The 19,637-nt window shown below is 45.1% G+C and overlaps 1 pseudogene; it reads right to left on the bottom strand.

Annotated features, from left to right (window-relative positions):
• LOC140207017 (uncharacterized) overlaps positions 1-5,596 on the bottom strand; it is a 40,469-nt pseudogene extending 34,873 nt beyond the window's left edge.
• Between the last annotated feature and the right edge of the window lie 14,041 nt (positions 5,597-19,637).

Here is a 19,637-nt window from a genome sequence, read left to right as displayed (position 1 = left end):
ACTAGTCCAGAATCTAAAGAGTTTTGAAAAATTATCACTAATGTATCCACTATTTCTTAGGCTACTTCCTTAAGCACTCTGGGATGCAGACCATCTGGCCCTGGGGATTTATCCGCCTTTAATCCCTTCAATTTACCTAACATCACTTCCCTACTAACATGTATTTCCCTCAGTTCCTCCATCTCACTGGACCCTCTGTCCCCTACTATTTCCGGAAGATTATTTATGTCCTCCTTAGTGAAGACAGAACCAAAGTAATTACTCAATTGGTCTGCCATGTCCTTGCTCCCCATAATCAATTCACCTGTTTCTGTCTGTAGGGGACCTACATTTGTCTTAGCCAATCTTTTTTCTTTTCACATATCTATAAAAGCTTTTACAGTCAGTTTTTATGTTCCCTGCCAGTTTTCTCTCATAATCTTTTTCCCCTTCCTAATTAAGCCCTTTGTCCTCCTCTGCTGAACTCTGAATTTCTCCCAGTCCTCAGGTGAGCCACTTTTTCTGGCTAATTTGTATGCTTCTTCTTTGGAATTGATACTATCCCTAATTTCCCTTGTCAGCCACGGGTGCACTACCTTCCTTGATTTATTCTTTTGCCAAACTGGGATGAACAATTGTTGTAGTTCATCCATGCGATCTTTAAATGCTTGCCATTGCATATCCACCGTCAACCCTTTAAGTGTCATTTGCCAGTCTATCTTAGCTACTTCACGTCTCATACCTTCAAAGTTACCCTTCTTTAAGTTCAGAACCTTTGTTTATGAATTAACTATGTCACTCTCCATCCTAATGAAGAATTCCACCATATTATGGTCACTCTTACTCAAGGGGCCTCTCACAACAAGATTGCTAATTAACTGTTCCTCATTGCTCAATACCCAGTCTGGAATAGCCTGCTCTCTAGTTGGTTCCTCGACATGTTGGTTCAAAAAACCATCCCGCATACATTCCAAGAAATCCTCTTCCTCAGCACCCTTACCAATTTGGTTCACCCAATCTACATGTAGATTGAAGTCACCCATTATAACTGCTGTTCCTTTATTGCACACATTTCTAATTTCCAGTTTAATACCATCCCCAACCTCACTACTACTGTTAGGTGGCCTGTACACAACTCCCACCAGCATTTTCTGCCCCTTAGTGTTATGCAGCTCTACCCATATCGATTCCACATCCTCCCAGCTTATGTCCTTCCTTTCTATTGCGTTAATCTTCTCTCTAACCAGCAACGCCACCCCACCTCCTTTTCTTTCATGTCTATCCCTCCTGAATATTGAATATCCCTGAATGTTGAGCTCCCATCCTTGGTCACCCTGGAGCCATGTCTCTGTGATCCCAACTATATCATATTCATTAATAACAATCTGCACTTTTAATTCATCCACCTTGTTACGAATGCTCCTTGCATTAAAACACAAAACCTTCAGGCACACTTTTACAACTCTCTTAGCCCTTATACAATTATGTTGAAAAGTGGCCCTTTTTGATGCTTGCGCTGGATTTGTCGGCCTGCCACATTTACTTTTCACCTTACTACTTTTTGCTTCTACCCTCATTTTACGCCCCTCTGTCTCTCTGCACTGGTTCCCATACCCCTGTTGTGAACTAACCTCCTCTTGCCTAGCCTCTTTAATTTGATTCCCACCCCCCAACCATTCTAGTTTATAGTCACCTCAGTAGCCCTCACTAATCTCCCTGCCAGGATATTGGGAAACAACTTTGCCACATCCACTCTGTCCATGCCTTTCAACATTCGAACTGTTTCTATGAGGTCTCCCCTCATTCTTCTAAACTCCAAGGAATACAGTCCAAGAGCGGACAAATGCTCCTCATATGTTAACCCTCTCATTCCCGGAATCATTCTAGTGAATCTTCTCTGTACCCTCTCCAACGTCAGCACATCTTTTCTTAAATAAGGAGACCAAAACTGCCCACAGAACTCCAAGTGAGGTCTCACCAGCGCCTTATAGAGCCTCAACATCACATCTCTGCTCCTATACTCTATTCCTCTAGAAATGAATGCCAACATTGCATTCGCCTTCTTCACAACTGACTCAACCTGGAGGTTAACCTTAAGGGTAGCCTGTACGAGGACTCCCAAGTCCCGTTGTATCTCAGAACTTTGAATTCTATCCCCGTTTAAATAATCATCTGCCCGTTTATTTTTTCTACCAAAGTGCATAACCATACACTTTCCAACATTGTACTTCATTTGCCACTTCTCTGCCCATTCTTCCAATCTATCCAAGTCTCTCTGCAGACTCTCCGTTTCCTCAGCACTACCAGCCCCTCCACCTATCTTCGTATCATCAGCAAACTTAGCCACAAAGCCATCAATTCCATAATCCAAATCGTTGTTGTACAATGTAAAAAGAAGCGGCCCCAACACGGACCCCTGTGGAACACCACTGGTAACCGGCAACCAACCAGAATAGGATCCCTTTATTCCCACTCTCTGTTTCCTGCCAATCAGCCAACGCTCTATCCACGATTGTAACTTTCCGGTAATTCCATGGGCTCTTACCTTGTTAAGTAGCCTCATGTGTGGCACCTTGTCAAAGGCCTTCTGAAAATCCAAATATACAACATCCACTGCATCTCCCTTGTCTGGCCTACTGGTAATTTCCTCAAAAAATTGTAATAGGTTTGTCAGGCAGGATTTTCCTTTAAGGAACCCATACTGAGTTCTGCCTATCTTGTCATATGCCTCCAGGTACTCTGTAACCTCATCCTTGACAGTCGACTCCAACCACTTGCCAACCACCGACGTCAAACTAACAGGTCTATAATTTCCTTTTCGCTTTCTTGCCCCCTTCTTAAATAGCAGAGTGACATTTGCAATCTTCCAGTCTTCCAGAACTATGCCAGAATCTATCGACTTCTGAAAGGTCATTGCTAATGCCTCCGGAATCTCCACAGCTACTTCCTTCAGAACATACGGGTGCATTCCGTCTGGTCCGGGAGATTTATCTACCTTTAGACTATTCAACTTTCTGAGTACTTTCTCTGTCGTAATTGTGACTGCGCACACTTCTCTTCCCTGCCACCCTTGAGTGTCCGGTATACTGCTGATGTCTTCCTCAGTAAAGACTGATGCAAAATACTTGTTCAGTTCCTCTGCCATCTCCTTATCTCCCATTACAATTTCTCCAGCATCATTTTCCATCGGTCCTATATCTACTCTCACCTGTCTTTTACTCTTTATGTACTTGAAAAAGCTTTTAGTATCCTCTTTGATATTCTTTGCTAGCTTCCTTTCATAGTTAATCTTTCCCCTTTGAATGACTTTCTTGATTTCCTTTTGTAAGGTTTTAAAAACTTACCAATCCTCTGTCTTCCCACTAATTTTTGCTTCCTTGCATGCCCTCTCCTTTGCTTTAACTTTGGCTTTGACTTCTCTTGTCAACCACGGTGGCATCCTTTTTCCACTCGAAAATTTCTTCCTTTTTGGAACATACCTGTCTTGTACCTTCCTCACTTCTTGCATAAATTCCAGCCACTGCTGCTCTGCTGTCTTTCCCGCCAGTGTCCCTTTCCAGTCAACTTTGGCCAGTTCCTCTCTCATGCTACTGTAATTTCCTTTACTCCACTGAAATAACGACACATCAAATTTCGGCTTTTCTTTTTCAAATTTCGCAGTGAACTCAATCATGTTATGATCACTGCCTCTGAAGGGTTCCTTTCTTAGCTCAACCCATAAAGATTCTGCACCTTCCGATGGGAATTCATTCTCTCTTCAGATTAGCAGTCAGTGCTTCCAAAGGAACTCCAAAAACAAACATCTGATCCCAGACAGAAATACTTGCTCAACACCTCATAAGCCCAAGCAGCTCGATCCCCGGGTCTATTTGACCTGGATCAAAAACTGTGATATCCCAGGACCCAACCTCACAGAGTCACACAGCTGAATCTGCCACTCACCAACCCTGAGAGTCTCACACATTGTCCCCACATCTCACACTGGGTAGTGCAATCCGGGATTTCTCCAAAACAAATGTCCAGCTGCTCGAAATTTCTGCTTCACTGCAGAAGGACGACCATCCAGCCCCATCTGTAGAAGCACTAACCAAAGTCAAAGCCTAAACACCAACAGTTCCATATGCCTGGACTGCAGATCACAGGATTATAACCTAAGCACCAGCTCTCCCAGTACTCTTTGCTGCCAGTAAAATGCTGCAGTGTGTCAGCCAGTCACAGTTCAAAAACCAGCTCTCCCACATCAATGCACAACAGAACTGGTACCTGATGACCCTCTGGCATTCCAGCTAACAAAAACTGATCCTGGAAATAACTCAGCAAGGTCAAAGGTGCAAAAGAACACTTCACAATGAAAACAAGGGTCAGAAGAAAGATTGCTGATATATAACATTGAGGAGGTGGAATACAGGGTGGACTGAGCTTGACCCAGATGGTTGATGTACATCACTGAAGTGGGGGGGGGGGGAGTGTGGTTAGGAGACTGGACAGAGGTTGAACAAGATGGGCAGGGATGAGCAGATGGAACCAGGTGAGAGAAGGGAGCAAGGACAATCACTGATGGTCCTCCAGCAATACACAGATACTGAATTAATAGTACATACTACTGTATAAAATGACAAAGTTAGAACAAACAACAGGAACTTTGCCATATATACTTTGACCCTCACCAAATTTTTATCAACACACCATAGAAAGTTTCCCATCCGGACACTTCACGCTTTTGTATGGTAACTACTCTGCCTGTAACTGCAAGGAATTGCAGAGACCTTTGGATACAGAACCTGTCCTGTCTATGCTGAACTAACAGCTGTTGCTGGGTTATAAACGTGCAGGAGCAATGTGTGGTTAAGTGCCTTGCTCAAGGACACGATACGCTGCCTGGTCTGAGGCTTGAACTCAGGAATTTCAGATTGCCAGTTCAACAGCTCAACCACTTGGCCACATGCATATCACAGAAACTATTCTCCCACCCCCCCACCCCCGGAGACTTCCCAGTCCCTCAGTAAAGAAGGCAGTGAGATCAAAGATCCCCACAACCTCGGACATTCTCCTTTCTCACCTACCCCAGTCGGGGAGAAGACACAACAGCCATAAAGCTCAAGGACAAATGTGAGGAGCCTCATGAAGCGAGACGAGTAGGGGAAGTTAACGGGACTCAGTGGCCAACATCAAATTCCTCAACACAACAGGGAGGAAGCATCCCCATGTATCCAGGTTCGTAAGCACACCACAAGATCACACACCACGTGATATTGCGTCACAAAGCGGAGGGCGGGGCAAATCTGCGGTAAACAGCCTCACGTGACCTGTTGGCGGGACTTCCGTTTCAATTCTGCGGAAATAGACAGCCTGGGCTCCTGGTTTGGATCGTTCAATGCAGATTAAGTGAAGTCTACACGTTTCTGACGAGCCCAGATAACTGGAAAATAAATGAGTAATTGGTCCTCAGTTCGGAGCTCACGGCCAACATCGGATGTCCCCGCTCGGGATCGGTCTCAATACTCACCGATGGGAAAAGTGATATCTTCGGTCCGCAGACAGTGATCCCGACCCAAGAGGTGAGGCACTTTGCCGATCCCTCAGACGATCCGCTTCATCACTGAGCGGAAAGGAAAACACCGCCCACCCGGAGATAGTGAGCATGCCCGGTGGTAATTGCGTCATCCAGAGGGCGGGGCCTCAGAAACACCCGCAGATATTCCAGTTAAAGGAACATGTGTGGCCATGATGAGGCTAAACTCAGGTTGGAGGAGCAACACCTCGTATACCGTCTAGGTAGTCTCCAGCCCCTTGGTATGAACATAGAATTCTCCAAATTCCGGTAATTCCCTCCCTCTCCCTTACTCTATCCCTATTTCACATCACCTCCCTCATAGTACCGCCTCCTTCTACTACTACGCATTGTTCTCCTGCCAATCACCTCCCTGCCTCCCCTCCCCCACCCCTTTGTCTTTCAAATTACTGTTTTTTTCAACTACCAGCATTCTTCAAACCCTCCCCAAAGTTCTTCCTTCAGTCCTGACCAAGGGTTTCGGCCCAAAACGTCAACTAATCTTTTCAACTGATGTTGACTGACCTACTGAGTTCCTCCAGCGCATTGTGAGTGTTCCTTTGATGTGTGGCAAAAGTATCGCTCAAAATTATTGTGCACACGCTTTCATTTGTGGTGGTGTCAAAGGATGTACAGTCAATACTGGGTCTATCTGGCTGTGAGAGACGTAATTTGGTGAAAAGAGCCTGGACAGTGACACAGAGTCAGAATACAGTGACCTGATGAAAGAGTATCAGGACTTGTTCAAGAGCTTTGTTGTCTTCCAGCAGAGCACACGATTAAAACTGACAACACAGAGCCACCCGCAGTACATCCATGTAGAAAAGTGCCTTTTGCATTACGTGATCAACTGAAAACAGAGCTGAAGCGACAAAATGTTGAATTACAGTCGGCGGAAGGTGATGTAACTCGACTGCAGGTCCAGCTCATGGAGGCAAATGCTGACATGGAGAATATAAAAGCAGCAGCTGCAGTTTCTGAGATGACCAAACAGGAGGCAATTGATGATGTGAATAAGCAATGGCAGGAGGAAGTTGCTTCAATGCAAGAAATCTTGCGATTTGTACAGTATTGCAATAGGCTTTGACAGTTTTTGACATAATTTATATGTGGTTTTCAGCATGATTTATGATCTATTACCACTCCTAAAAATTTTGTGTCAGATACCTTATCAATTTCAACAGCATTTATTCTAAGTTTACTGTATGAATTTGGTGCACGGTTTCCAAATATTGTGTATGTAGTTTTACCTTGATTCAGTGATAATTTGATAGTGTCAAACCATTTCTTTATCATTTTTAATTATTTTTTCCACTTTATCCAAAAGTTGTTTCAGATGTTCCCCACTACAAAACATAATTGTATCATCAGCAAACAATATACATTTTAATGTCTGAGAAACCAAACATATATTGTTTATATACAAAATGAACAGCAATTGATCAAGCACTGAACGTTGTGGAACCTGACAAGTTACCCTCAAAAGTTTTGAATTCCAGTTGTTTGTATGTATATTCTGATACCTATCTTCCAAATAACTACTTAACCAGTGATGTGCCGCCCCTCTAATACCATACATTTCTAATTTTGTTAATAATAATTTATGGTCAATGAAAGGGACACTGAGAGAATATGAGATGCAGTTTCATCACCGTCTAGAGCAAGAACGCTCACAGTGGGCACAGTATAAGGAAGCAGTGGAACGTGATTTGACTGATCTAAGGAAATGCTTGTCTGAAGGACAAGGCGATGAAGTAAGGATGCAAGACAAAATGAACACATGGACACTGAAAGTTACTGTACTTGAAGAAGTACAACCCAGATCATACATGGTCCAAACAGAAGAAGGATCAGTGTTAAGAAGAAATCGCAAAGGCCTTAAGAAAGAGCCAACCTCAGAGTTTCAGTAAACTGATGCAGACCAGACAAAACATGGAAATAACAGTGAAACACAAGAACTGTTTGAACCACTTTAGAAGGTCTATTCGTGTTCATGAATCCCCAGAGAGACTGATAGAGACATGTTATATTACGCATTTGTTCATAAACCCCAGAGAGACTGACAGAGACATGTTAAATTACGCATTTGTTCATAAACTCCCAGAGAGACTGATAGAGACATGTTAAATTACGCATTTGTTCTGGTTAATGTTGCTAATTGTTCTTATTTTGAAGGAAAGGAAGAGGCGGTGATAACACGTGTAATGACGTGTCAGATCTCTCAATGTACTGTTGTAATGTATCGATCTGTGTGGATGGTACATCAGGCAAGATCTTCACTGTAGCTCAGTATGTGATAAGAATAAACAAATTCCCCATTTTAATTGTGTGGAAATATTAGACAGGCTGAGCTTCTGATATGGAACCGCAGAAGGAAACTTAATTGAAATGTTGTCATTTCTGAGGAATGCATATCAATAGAAAATGCTTCAATCTTGCATTACGATCTGCGGTAACTGGGATCAGGTGACGGTGGTGAGTCTCCCACATCAATATCGGAATCAGGTTTAATAGCACAGGCATATCTCATGGAATTCGTTGTCTCTGCGGCAGCAGTAGGACCTACTTCATAACAATACATTTAAACAACTATGAATTAAAATAATATACGTATTAAATAGATAAATTATATAAGTAGTGCAAAAATAAAAATAAAAACGTAAAAAAAAAATCTTTTAATAGTGTGGAAATTCTGGAGCAAAGCTCAACTAACTGTACACATCTATGAGAAGCTCAGAAAAATAGAGAAGGCTAAATTCTCATATGAATAGGTCATATACCCAGAAACATTGGTTGTACTTTGGCAGGTCGAAACAGTGGAATAGACTATAAGACCATAAGATATAGGAGCAGAAGTAGTCCATTCGGCCCATCGAGTCTGCTCCACCATTCAATAATGGGCTGATCCACTTCATTTAGTCATCCCCACTCCCCTGCTTTCACCCATACCCTTTGATGCCCTGGCTAATCAAGAACCTATCTATCTCTGTCTTAAATACACCCAATGACTTGGCCTCCACAGCCGCTCATGGCAACAAATTCCACAAATTTACCACCCTCTGACTAAAGTGATTTCTCCACGTCTCAGTTCTAAAAGGATGTCCTTCAATTCAGAAGTCGTGCCCCCTTGTTCTAGAATCCCCTACCATGGGAAATAACTTTGCCATATCTAATCTGTTCAGGCCTTTTAAAATTTGGAATGTTTCTATGAGATCCCCCCTCATTCTCCTGAACTCCAGGGAATACAGCCCAAGAGCTGCCAGTCGTTCCTCATACTGGAACATTGAACCCTCTACTATGTCAGTATATCCTTCCTAAAATAAGCCCAAAACTGCACACAATACTCCAAGTGTAGTCTCACGATTGCCTCAACAGCACATCCCTGCTCTTATATTCTAAACCTCCAGAAATGAAAGCCAACATTATATTCGCCTTCTTCACCACTGACTCAAACCTGGAGGTTAATGAAACAGACTGCCATACTTTTACCAGATATTTAGTTTCTCCCTCCATACCTTCCCTGTCCCTTTCCCTCCACCCCCAGGTCACAGATTTCTCATAGTTTCATCAACATTTTTAATTTTTCCCTCTGTATCTTCCCCGTCCCATCCCTTCACACCCCTGGGTCACAAAGGTACGGGTTTCATTCCCATCCCGGTTGAGAACATCTTGTCAAAAGGGTGTCGCTGGGAGCGGACCCAAATGCAAGACACAGACACTGACGTACTAGGAACAGGACTAGGTTAGGCAAGAAAGCAAGGGAAGTGGGGAAGAAAGGATGCTGGACATGACACAGGCCCTGAATGAGACAAGGATACAGGACCTGGGCTAGGACTTGACTAGGATAGCGGAACCAAGACATGGAGCTTGGAATTAGGAGCCTGGGCTCAGACCCCGGATCGAGGCGAAGACTGACGAGGCTTGGGTTCTTCGAGGCTAGGGTACTTCAAGGCTTGGGTATGGACACAGAGCCAATGACTGGGCAAGGACCCAGAACCTGGGACTTGACTCGGGCTCAGACTCCAGAACTAGGCGAGGACAAGACGTGGCTACAGGACGAGGAGTGGTAATAGGACTGGCCGTCAGACTCCTGGACAGGGCAAGGGAACACCAGCATCGGTCTGGGCAAGGTACTCCTGGGCTCGGCAAGACACATGTACAAGGCAAGAACACAAAGCCATGGCTTGGACAGGACAAGGTACTTGGACGTGGCTAGGACTGGACGAGACCCCGAAGCTTTGACTTGATCGAGGGAGAGACAGGAAATTGACAGCGGTGCAGGCGAGGCAAGGCTTCAGACGAGGCAAGGCGAGGCAAAGCTTCAGGAGGAAGGTGAAGGGAAGGGATACAGACAGGGGGTTTGAACAGGAACAATCCAGAGGCCAGCGGCTGAATCCTGAAGCTATTTATGAATCCAGCCCAAACGAGAATCAGCTGCCTCAACAGAAACTGGGGGAAACCAGAAAACATGGAATAAGGAACTTGAACTGGAATACGGTAACATAAAAGCTGCTGGGGAGGGGTGAAAAGCATTATCAAGGATGCATCTCACCCTAACTATGGACTTTTTACTCTCCTCCCCTGTGACCCTGCTGAACCTCACATCACAGCGCTAAGCAGTATTGCACCCATATTGTTCTGTCTCAGAACTTTTATATTTGTGTGCTGTGGCATTTACTTTTTAATTCGCAATTATTTTGTAAATAACACCATTCTTTGCATTTCTGGTTAGATGCTAACTGCGTTTCATTGGCTTTGTATCTGTAGTCGGCACAATGACAATAAAGTTGCATCTAGTCTGATCTAATCACTCAATTCAGACCAAAGCAGAATTGTTCAGGTTTTATTTAAATCAGTCCATGTATATAAGCACTAATTTCTATTCACATTGCTCCGGCCTCACTGGACAGGAACACTGAAACATCAAGTCAGAAACAGCAAGAAGTGGCCATTCAGCCCCTCTAACTATCAACAAGATGACGGCTGCTCTCCCATCTCAGCCACATGTTTCTGCTCGACCCTCATTTCCTCGATCACTTTGGTCTCCACACATCTGCCGGCCTCTGTTTTATGTGAGGACGTTCACTGAGTCTTCACCGCCCTCTGGGGTGGGGATTTACAGACATTCACCACCTTCGGAGTGGAGACATTTCCCCTCATCTCAGTCCCGGACAGTCCACCCCCTTTTTCAGAGACTGGGATCCCTGGTTCAACCGGTAATGATGTTGTGCATTTTAATGTGTTCACCTCTCAGTCCTCGATTCTCTAAATGAAAGGGTTATCACATTTTATATTTCTTCATATGATGACCCCACCACTCCAGGTGAATCTTCATTGCACTCTCTATAACAAATACTCTCTAACCTCTTTGTTAATCCTCTATGGAATTAATTTCCATCTTCTGCAGCCCCGTGTTGCCCCAACCACTCACCTCCCACCCCTGTCACTATTTCCACCTTCCCACCTCCCCCTCACCTGGATCCACCTCTCACTCCCCAGCTCTTGCCCCATCCCCACCCCTCACCTCTTTTCTCGGACTATTTCCCGTCCACTCTCAGTCCAGAGGGAGGGTCTCGGCCCGAAATGTTGACGGTCCATTTCCCTCCACAGATGCTGCCCGACCCACTGAGTTCCTCCGGCAGTTTGTTCTTTGGTCTGTGTGACCCGTGTTAGTGTGGGGAGCGGGATTTTACACCATATTCCCGGTACAATCTCAACAAAACACAAATAATTGTCACTTTGCCCGGACCATTGGCCCCGCTTGCAGGGCAACAGTCTGCCGGTGTTTGCCCCCCAATGTGGTGAATCGCCACCACTGTGGGCTCAGACATTTCCACAGATGAGCCCCTCCTGTCCCCACCGGGACAAACATCCTGTCCGCCCCCTCTCTCACCGTCTTCATCCTCTCCCTCCCCGGGGAACCGGCATCAAACCGACGGGCCGAGCGGTCTCCTCCTACCTCTCAGCGACACACCAGACTCCGGCCGCAGGAGACGCTTCACAAACGCCCCAACTTCCCTCGGAGGGAAATGGAAATAAATCAGAAAGCGGACATTTACTTTGGGATTTGTTCCGCTCTGATGAGGAGTTTGCCGCTTTGAGGATCTCGGAGCTCGAGCGGGAAACGGAGTCAGCGGGGGTAACGCCCTCTTGTCCGGCCTGCCTCCGCGACTGGTTGTAACCAATGATTGACATCGCTTCGCACCAATGGGAATAGCGCAGCTCCTGAATCCTCTGTGGACAGCGGTGGGGGAGGGGCTGGTCACGTGATTTGTAGCCCAGCCATTAAACCGATAAAGCTCGAGCTCACCAGCGCGTGGGTGACGTAAGACACCGCGCACGTGAGGGCAGATCCCGGTGTGGGGGACCCATGTGGGACGTCAGGCGCGTGGGGGGGGGAGCCTGTGTGACGTCACCTGTGGGGGAACGCTGGTATTTAAAAGCACCTTAATGGACGTTTCTGATGATTTCAGTGGGACAACAACATTAATCACGGGTTTCATCACTGAATTCAGTGTTGTGAGATGTAAAGTCCCTGTTATGTGTCCGGCTGTGCCGTGTTGTTGGTGGAGTGGGCAGCCTGGTGTTTGTCTCGATTCGGGTCACAACACCAGAATTGCCAGCGGGGTCCACACACAGTGTATTAGTGACCAGAAAACCTCTCGTCCCTGCAGTCTCTGTCTCCTGGTAAACTCAACACCCCGACAATGTGGACCATAGACATCCCTTCCTCTCAGGGTCAGGGAATCACTCAGACAGTGATCAAAGAGAGGAATTATATTCATTGGTCATTAAAGTTCACCCAGATTCGTGTGTATGAATTTGATGTGGAGTTCGGGGGTCACAGTGAAAGGGCGGCAAGGCTGAACTCTCTCCCTTGTCCAAACAGTCTTTCCAGCTGAGGCAGCAATTCACAATTTACTTCCTCTGACCTTTCATTCCTCTGACCTGCTTTTCACTTCTCCCTGGGACCACCCTCCATCCCTTTCTCCTCCTGTCTAATCTCCTCTGCTATTAGATATTTTTCCCCTCCTGCTTTTGAGGTTTCCCACCGACCTGGCTTCAACTATCACCTTCGAGCGAGCTTTTTCCTCACCGCTCCGTTTTTATTCAGATATTTCCCCCGTTCCTTCTCAGTCCTGAAGAAGGATCTGAATCGTAATCGTATTTTTCTGTGAGGGAGGAGACCCGGAGGTGAGCTGGTCACACACGGTATCAGGAGAGTGACAGTAATGTGATTTCCTGTGTCACGGGTAGAGACAGAAGTCTCATGTGAGCAGTTGGTGAAGGTACAATTATCAGTTGTTTAGCAGAACTCGTTTGGTGTTTGTATTGTCCAGGTGATCTAAGGCCGTGTGGAGAGCCATTGTGATCACATCTGCCATAGACCTATCGTGGTGAGGGAGGAGTTCATTCTCACCATGACCAACCCTTCAACATCTCATCACCAGAGGTGTGAGAGCCACTGGATGATAGTCATTAAAGCAGCTCACTCTGCTCTTCGTGTTACTTGTCATCTGTAATCAGTAATTTGATTGAGAATGTACAATGGATAGTAAGTTTGCAGCAAGTAAGTTCAAACTACTATGTTTTCGAAAAACAGCACGTATAAACACTGCCCTCCCTTTCCTTGTCCCCAATCAGCCTCTCCCCTTCCTTACTGCCTTCCATCTCCACCCCATCTTCCCTCTTACCCCCACTTTGGACATAAGTTCAGGGTGAAAGCTGAAATATTTGAGGGGAATCTGAAGGGGAATTCTTCACTCAGAGTTTGGTGAGAGTGTGGAATGAGAGTTAGGTGAGAATGCCAGCAGAAGTTGTGGATGTGGGTTCTATTTAGACACTAAAGAGAAATTAGGGTGACGACATGGATGGGAGGTGTATGGAGGCTATGGTGCAGGTAGTTGGAACTGGGCAGTGAAAACAGAAACAGGTCAGCATTGACTAGATGGGCCGAAGGGCCTGTTTCAGTGCTGCTGGGCTCTGTGACTTCAATAATATTGTAATTTGCAATTTCCAGTCAGTGCTTTGCTGCTAATGACTGAGCCTGGAAATTTACAGTGTGGGTGAAGAGGCTGCCCAGTGACTGTTCCTGTGCTCAAAGTCACTGGGACATCCCATCACTGAGCAGATATTGTCATCTCCATTCTCTTTCACTCAGTCTGTCATTCAACACGTTCACTGTTCACAGGAAATCACAGAACTCACAGAGAAGGGAACCCCGACAGAGGGTTCCCCGCTCTTCTTCTGTCTGGTGATGGGGAAAGGCTCCCAGTCCCAGGGAGTGATGTGGGAATCCTTTGTGGAAATGAGGAATGGGTTGGCAAAGTTGGACACAATGCTGAAAGACGTTCTGGAGGTTGGTATGTTAAAACAAGACACTGAACTGAAAATCACATTGACACATTGCAGACTGCACAATATTACAGAACATAGACAGTACAGCACAGGGGCAGGCCAAAATATTGTGCTGGATTGAATAAATTAGTAACCAAATGGCCAACTAAACTACACCCTCAATGTGCTCATATAACATGTGAATGGTTTTATGGTACATTTCAGGAGCTGATGCTATTCCAAATGGAAGCCGAAGAAAATGGTATCTGGCAAAAGGAGTGTTAAAGGTACACAACTTTGAACTCGGTTCATCTCATTTAAGTTGCCAGAATCCAGAGGATGCATCTAATTTACTAAAGTACTTTGCATTAGCAAGCTGTGACATAATTTCTTCACGAGTAGGCAATTTGAAATGCTCTCTTTCAAAGGTCCAATTCAAGTCTCTCTGGTCTAAGCAAATCCTCAGTTTTCTATTTTTCTTATCAACCATGACAAGCAAATTGACCCTTTTAGTCAGTTCATCAATATTTGTTATGACTCCGAGCCGTTCCATTCTGTCAACCTCTGTTTCAGTTGATGATGTAATGCAAAAGGTACCCTTCTACATGGATGTACTACGGGTGGCTCTGTGTTGTCAATTTTAATTGTGTGCTCTCCTGGAAGACAAATAAGCCCTTTGAACAAGTCCTCATACTCTTTCATCAAGTCACTGTATTCTGACTCTGTGCCACTGTCCACGACTAATTCTCTTTTCACCAAATTCAGTCTCTCACTGGCAAATAAACCCCAGTATTGACTGTACATTCTTTGGCACCACCATAAATGAAGCGTGTGCACAATATTTTTGTGTGATACTTTTGTGGCACTTGAATACCCAGTCACTTTTATATTTGTCTTATGTAACTTTGGTCTTGGCTTTCATGCATTAAACTCAGATTCTGCAAGAACATTTACTTATGCTCCAGTATCAAGTTTAAACAGAATATTGTTTTGGTTCACTTGCAATGGAATAGTCCAGTCATTTTTACTTTGATTGTTTTCACAAAGCACATCTATATAAAACTGAAGTTCATTTTCAAGCACTGCATTTACTTGTTTTAATTTCTTTCTACTTCTGCAACAGTGTGAAAAATGATTACTCTTACTGCAGCTGTTGCACATTTTCCCGGATGCTGGACACTGTTTTGGCCTATGCCGCTGCCCACAGCGAGCACATAGCTTTTTTCTCTCATATGACATCTTGCTCTCTGTCGGTTTTGTTGTCCTTTTATTATTTTTTCTAATTTGTTCACTGTTCCTCACTGCGTCTATGCTGGAGCTCTCAATGAAAAGTTCTTTAGCATGTGACATCACGGTTTTGGAAGCTTTGCAGAGCACCAAGGCTTTTTCCTAGTCTATGTCTTGTTCTCTTAACAGTCTTTCTCTCAGACCATTATCCAGAATGCCACAAACAATTCTGTCTTTAATGAGAGAGTCTGTCAGTTCTCCAAACTCACATGTTTTACCCCGGTGCCTCAACTCAGGAACATATTGATCAATATGTTTACATGTAAAAAGTTTATACCGCTCATACGTCACATTACGCTTCAGTATACTAAATGCTTCAAATTTGTCCATTATCAATTTAACTTTAAATTGTCTCCATTTTCAAAAATAAAATGATTATATACATCAGTTGCATCATCGCCTATTACATGGAGTAGAAGGGCAGCTTTTGTTTTTTCCTGTTTTTTATCCGCTTCGATCGCCGATAAAAACAGTTCAAAACATTGTTTAAATCTTCTCCAGTTGTTAGCTACGTTCCCAGACAATTGAAGTGTTGGTGGGGGCTGCAACCTTCCATTTGTAAAACTGTTAGCAAACACCAAAACAGTCCAAACTCTTTTTTTATCTTCGATTCTCCCATGTTAGGAAATGTATTATTCTTCAAGAGCGACTTCTGACACCATAATATAAAAATTGCTGGTGAACGCAGCAGGCCAGGCAGCATCTCTAGGAAGAGGTGCAGTCGACGTTTCAGGCCGAGACCCTTCGTCAGGACTAACTGAAGGAAGAGTAAGGGATGCCCCACCTCCCCCTCATACCCAATCTGTTACTTATTTTTATGCACACATTCTTTCTCTCACTCTCCTTTTTCTCCCTCTGTCCCTCTGAATATACCTCTTGCCCATCCTCTGGGTCCTTCCCCCCCACCGTCTTTCTTCCCAGACCTCCTGTCCCATGATCCTCTCATATCCCTTTTGCCTATCACCTGTCCAGCTCTTGGCTCTATCCCTCCCCCTCCTGTCTTCTCCTATCATTTTGGATCTCCCCCTCCAACTTTCAAATTCCTTACTCACTCTTCCTTCAGTTAGTCCTGACGAAGGGTCTCGGCCTGAAATGTCGACTGCACCTCTTCCTAGAGATGCTGCCTGGCCTGCTGCGTTCACCAGCAACTTTTATGTGTGTTGCTTGAATTTCCAGCATCTGCAGAATTCCTGTTGTTTCTGAGACCATGTTGTGTTCTTTATATTAATACAGTACGTATCCTGGGTTATTAATAAAGAACCATATTCTGAAAGAAATAGAACTTTTATTTCACAAGCACCACGCTTTTACAAAGCCACGTTCACGATCATTCTATCATTCCTGCACAAGCTCAGAACTCTCCCCAATCATGTTCTTACACATCATATCACCACAATTGCAAACAAGAGAAAATCTGCAGATGCTGGAAATCCAAGCAACACACACAAAATGCTGGAGGAACTCAGCATTAGTACTTTTTTCCATAGATGCTGCCTGGCCTGCTGAGTTCCTCCAGCATTTTGTGTGTGTTGCTTGTTCTACCTCCTCTTGTTTTGGACCTTTCTACCCGTGGGAACATGTTTTGACCCATTCTCTCTGGGTACATAATGATATCAAACACCTTTGTCCTGGGCAACAAGTAGCTTTCACATCACAAATGTGCCGGATTCCAATGAGACAGACTACTGCCCTTCCCTTCATATTCATTGGCATTGCCATCACTGACTTCACCACCGTCAATCACCTGGGGGAGGGTTCAGGGGAAATATTTATGTACAATATAGAAACTGGTCTTACCTGTGTGTAATGTGGTGATGCAAAAGTTGCTGGAGAATTTGCAAGTGAGCAGAAGTGGAGTGATATTTGGAAATCTGACTTTTTTAAGTGTCACTTGGAAATCTGACTTTTTTAAGTGTCACTTGGAAATCTGACTTTTTTAAGTGTCATTTGGCAAGTAAATCACATATGGATGGTGTGAAAAAGCTCTGGCGAGAAAATCCTCCATTATCCATTACAGGCCTGCTACAGAGGTTGTGTGAGAGTGCAGATGAACTTGATCAAACCCAGAGGATATCAAAGTTCTTATTGACAGTGTTTGCTAGCAATTAAAATGAATACCTCTCTACATAAAATTCACAGTGCACATTTTGTCACTCTGTAAAAGGATGTACAGTACAAGATTTATGTGCACACTAGTCATTACAAATTAGAGGGGACATTGGTGGGAAGGTGGGGAGACCTCCAGTGTCCCTGATGCCCTCACCTACAAGATGTGCATCCAGCTGCAGCTTGTAACCCTGCACTCAAGGAGTTGGAACTTGAAATGGATGAATTCCAGATTATCCAGGAGTTGGAGGGGGTGATGGATATGACATGAAGAGAGGTGAGTTACACCCAAGGTGCAGGACACAGGAAACTGGGTGAGAGGAAGAGGAATGAGGCTAAATAGCCATCGCAGAGTACTCTTGTTGCTATCCCACACAACAACAGGTAGACAACAGGAATTCTGCAGATACTGGAAATTCAAGCAACACACATCAAAGTTGCTGGTGAACGCAAAAGGCCAGGCAGCATCTCTAGGAAGAGGTGCAGTCGACGTTTCAGGCCGAGACCCTTCGTCAGGACTCAACAACAGGTAGACCACTTTAGAAACTGTTGAGGGGGATTTCCTGGCAGAGGAAAGTCAAAGGGGCGATAGGGGATTCGTTAGTTATTCATTATTGTCCCACTGGGAAAATACACTCTAGTTTCAGCCTTCAAAAGGGGTAGAAACTTGAAAGACATACTAGTCAGAACCAAATTACGAGCAGCACCAAACTGTGAGGTGGGAAACTGCAGAGTATGCACATACCTGCGAATTTCAAAAAGCACACACAACAGAGCTACAGGAAAGTGGGCTGCAATAGAGCAGAGGATAACTTGTGAACAAAAGAATGTAGTATATGCAATCCAGTGTCAACAATGCCATATTATACACATAGGGGAGACAGGCAACAGCTTGAGAACCAGACTCACAGGGCACCTCCGTAATATCACAACAGGAAACCAAAACAGACCAGTTAGTAGGCACTTCCTGAAGCACGGAATGTACTCCTTGGCAATCCTGGGCCTGGAAACTCACATAAACTGGTCAAAGCTCCGAAGAAAAAGAGCAGAGAGGATATGGATTGAAAGACTACAGACGTATTTCCCAAATGGCCCAAACGAGGCCTAAAAAGCTCGGCCAGTAAAATAAAATATACCCACTGGAGGGCCAAAACTACACCCAATAATTAAGGAAATTATTGAGAAAACCAGAGTAGGGAGGAAGAGGATGATTCCCTTCAGTCACCCACCCAGAAACAAAATTAAGACAGGTGACCATTAAATAGGAAAAGTATGTCTTATTTTGGAAATAGAGCCTAACAACTAGGCCTCAGAACAGAACCTAACTCCCCAAATAGTAACATCTAAACAGAATAGAGAGAGATAAAGATAGAAATTATAACTCTACAAGGGACAACGACTGGGAAGGATAGACTCGTAACGACCAGTTTGATCCAGACTCAGCACTCACTCTAACCTCCCAGCTTCCCCCCATGGGGAAGAATGCGTACCCATCACATGGCCCTGCCCTGAAACCTAACATCTTCAAACCCCCATAAACACAAGTCCTCTTCTCACCAGGGTGCCTAACTCACCCCACACCACTAATTCTACCTCCCGCCACCCAGCGGACATCCCTCGACCCTACCCCCCCCCCCCAACCTAATCCTAACATCCAAAGGACCACACACCCTAACTAAACCGGACAACATCCCAGTTAACCCTGGCCACACCCCCACAAAGGGGCTTACTTAACGCTGGGACCCATGCCCCTTTCTTCCCCCCACCCCATGGGGAGGCCTGCATCCACATTCCTCAGCCATAGCCCTAAACATAACAACTTCACCCATCCTACACACCCCCATCGACCTGAGCCCTCTCTCCACCGGGAGGCCAGGTTTACCCCACTTCACCATTGGTTTGGGTGCTCTTTCAACTCCTCCCACCACCGCAAGGTCCCGTGGCCCCACCACCCAGCCATACACCTGAGTCTAACACTTCCAACCCCCCTGCACACCCCCATAAACCTGTGCCTTCTCCCCACCAGGGAGCCAAGTTCACCTCACAAACATTCCCAACCCTACCCTTCACCCTAATCCTAACTTCCAACTGACCGTGCACCCGAACTAAACTGGACAGTGCTCCAAATAATCCAAGCCACATCCCATAAAAGGGCTTACATAACAGCCCTTTGCCCTGCCCCTAAACCTAACATCTCCAACCCTCCTACACACCCCCATAAACCCAAGACCTCAACCCACCAAGGGGCCAAATTCACCCAATATCACCAGCAGTTCAGTTCCTGTTTCAGCCCTCCCCCCTACTGCAAGGTCCTCCAGAAACCCCACCCCCAGCAATGCCAATTGCCACCCCACCCCACCCCCTTTCGCTGTGAATC

Source organism: Mobula birostris, chromosome 13, assembly GCF_030028105.1.
Source record: "Mobula birostris isolate sMobBir1 chromosome 13, sMobBir1.hap1, whole genome shotgun sequence".
NCBI lineage: Eukaryota > Metazoa > Chordata > Chondrichthyes > Myliobatiformes > Myliobatidae > Mobula > Mobula birostris.
Note: the sequence above shows the minus strand (reverse complement) of the source record. Positions and strands in the feature narration are given on the sequence as shown.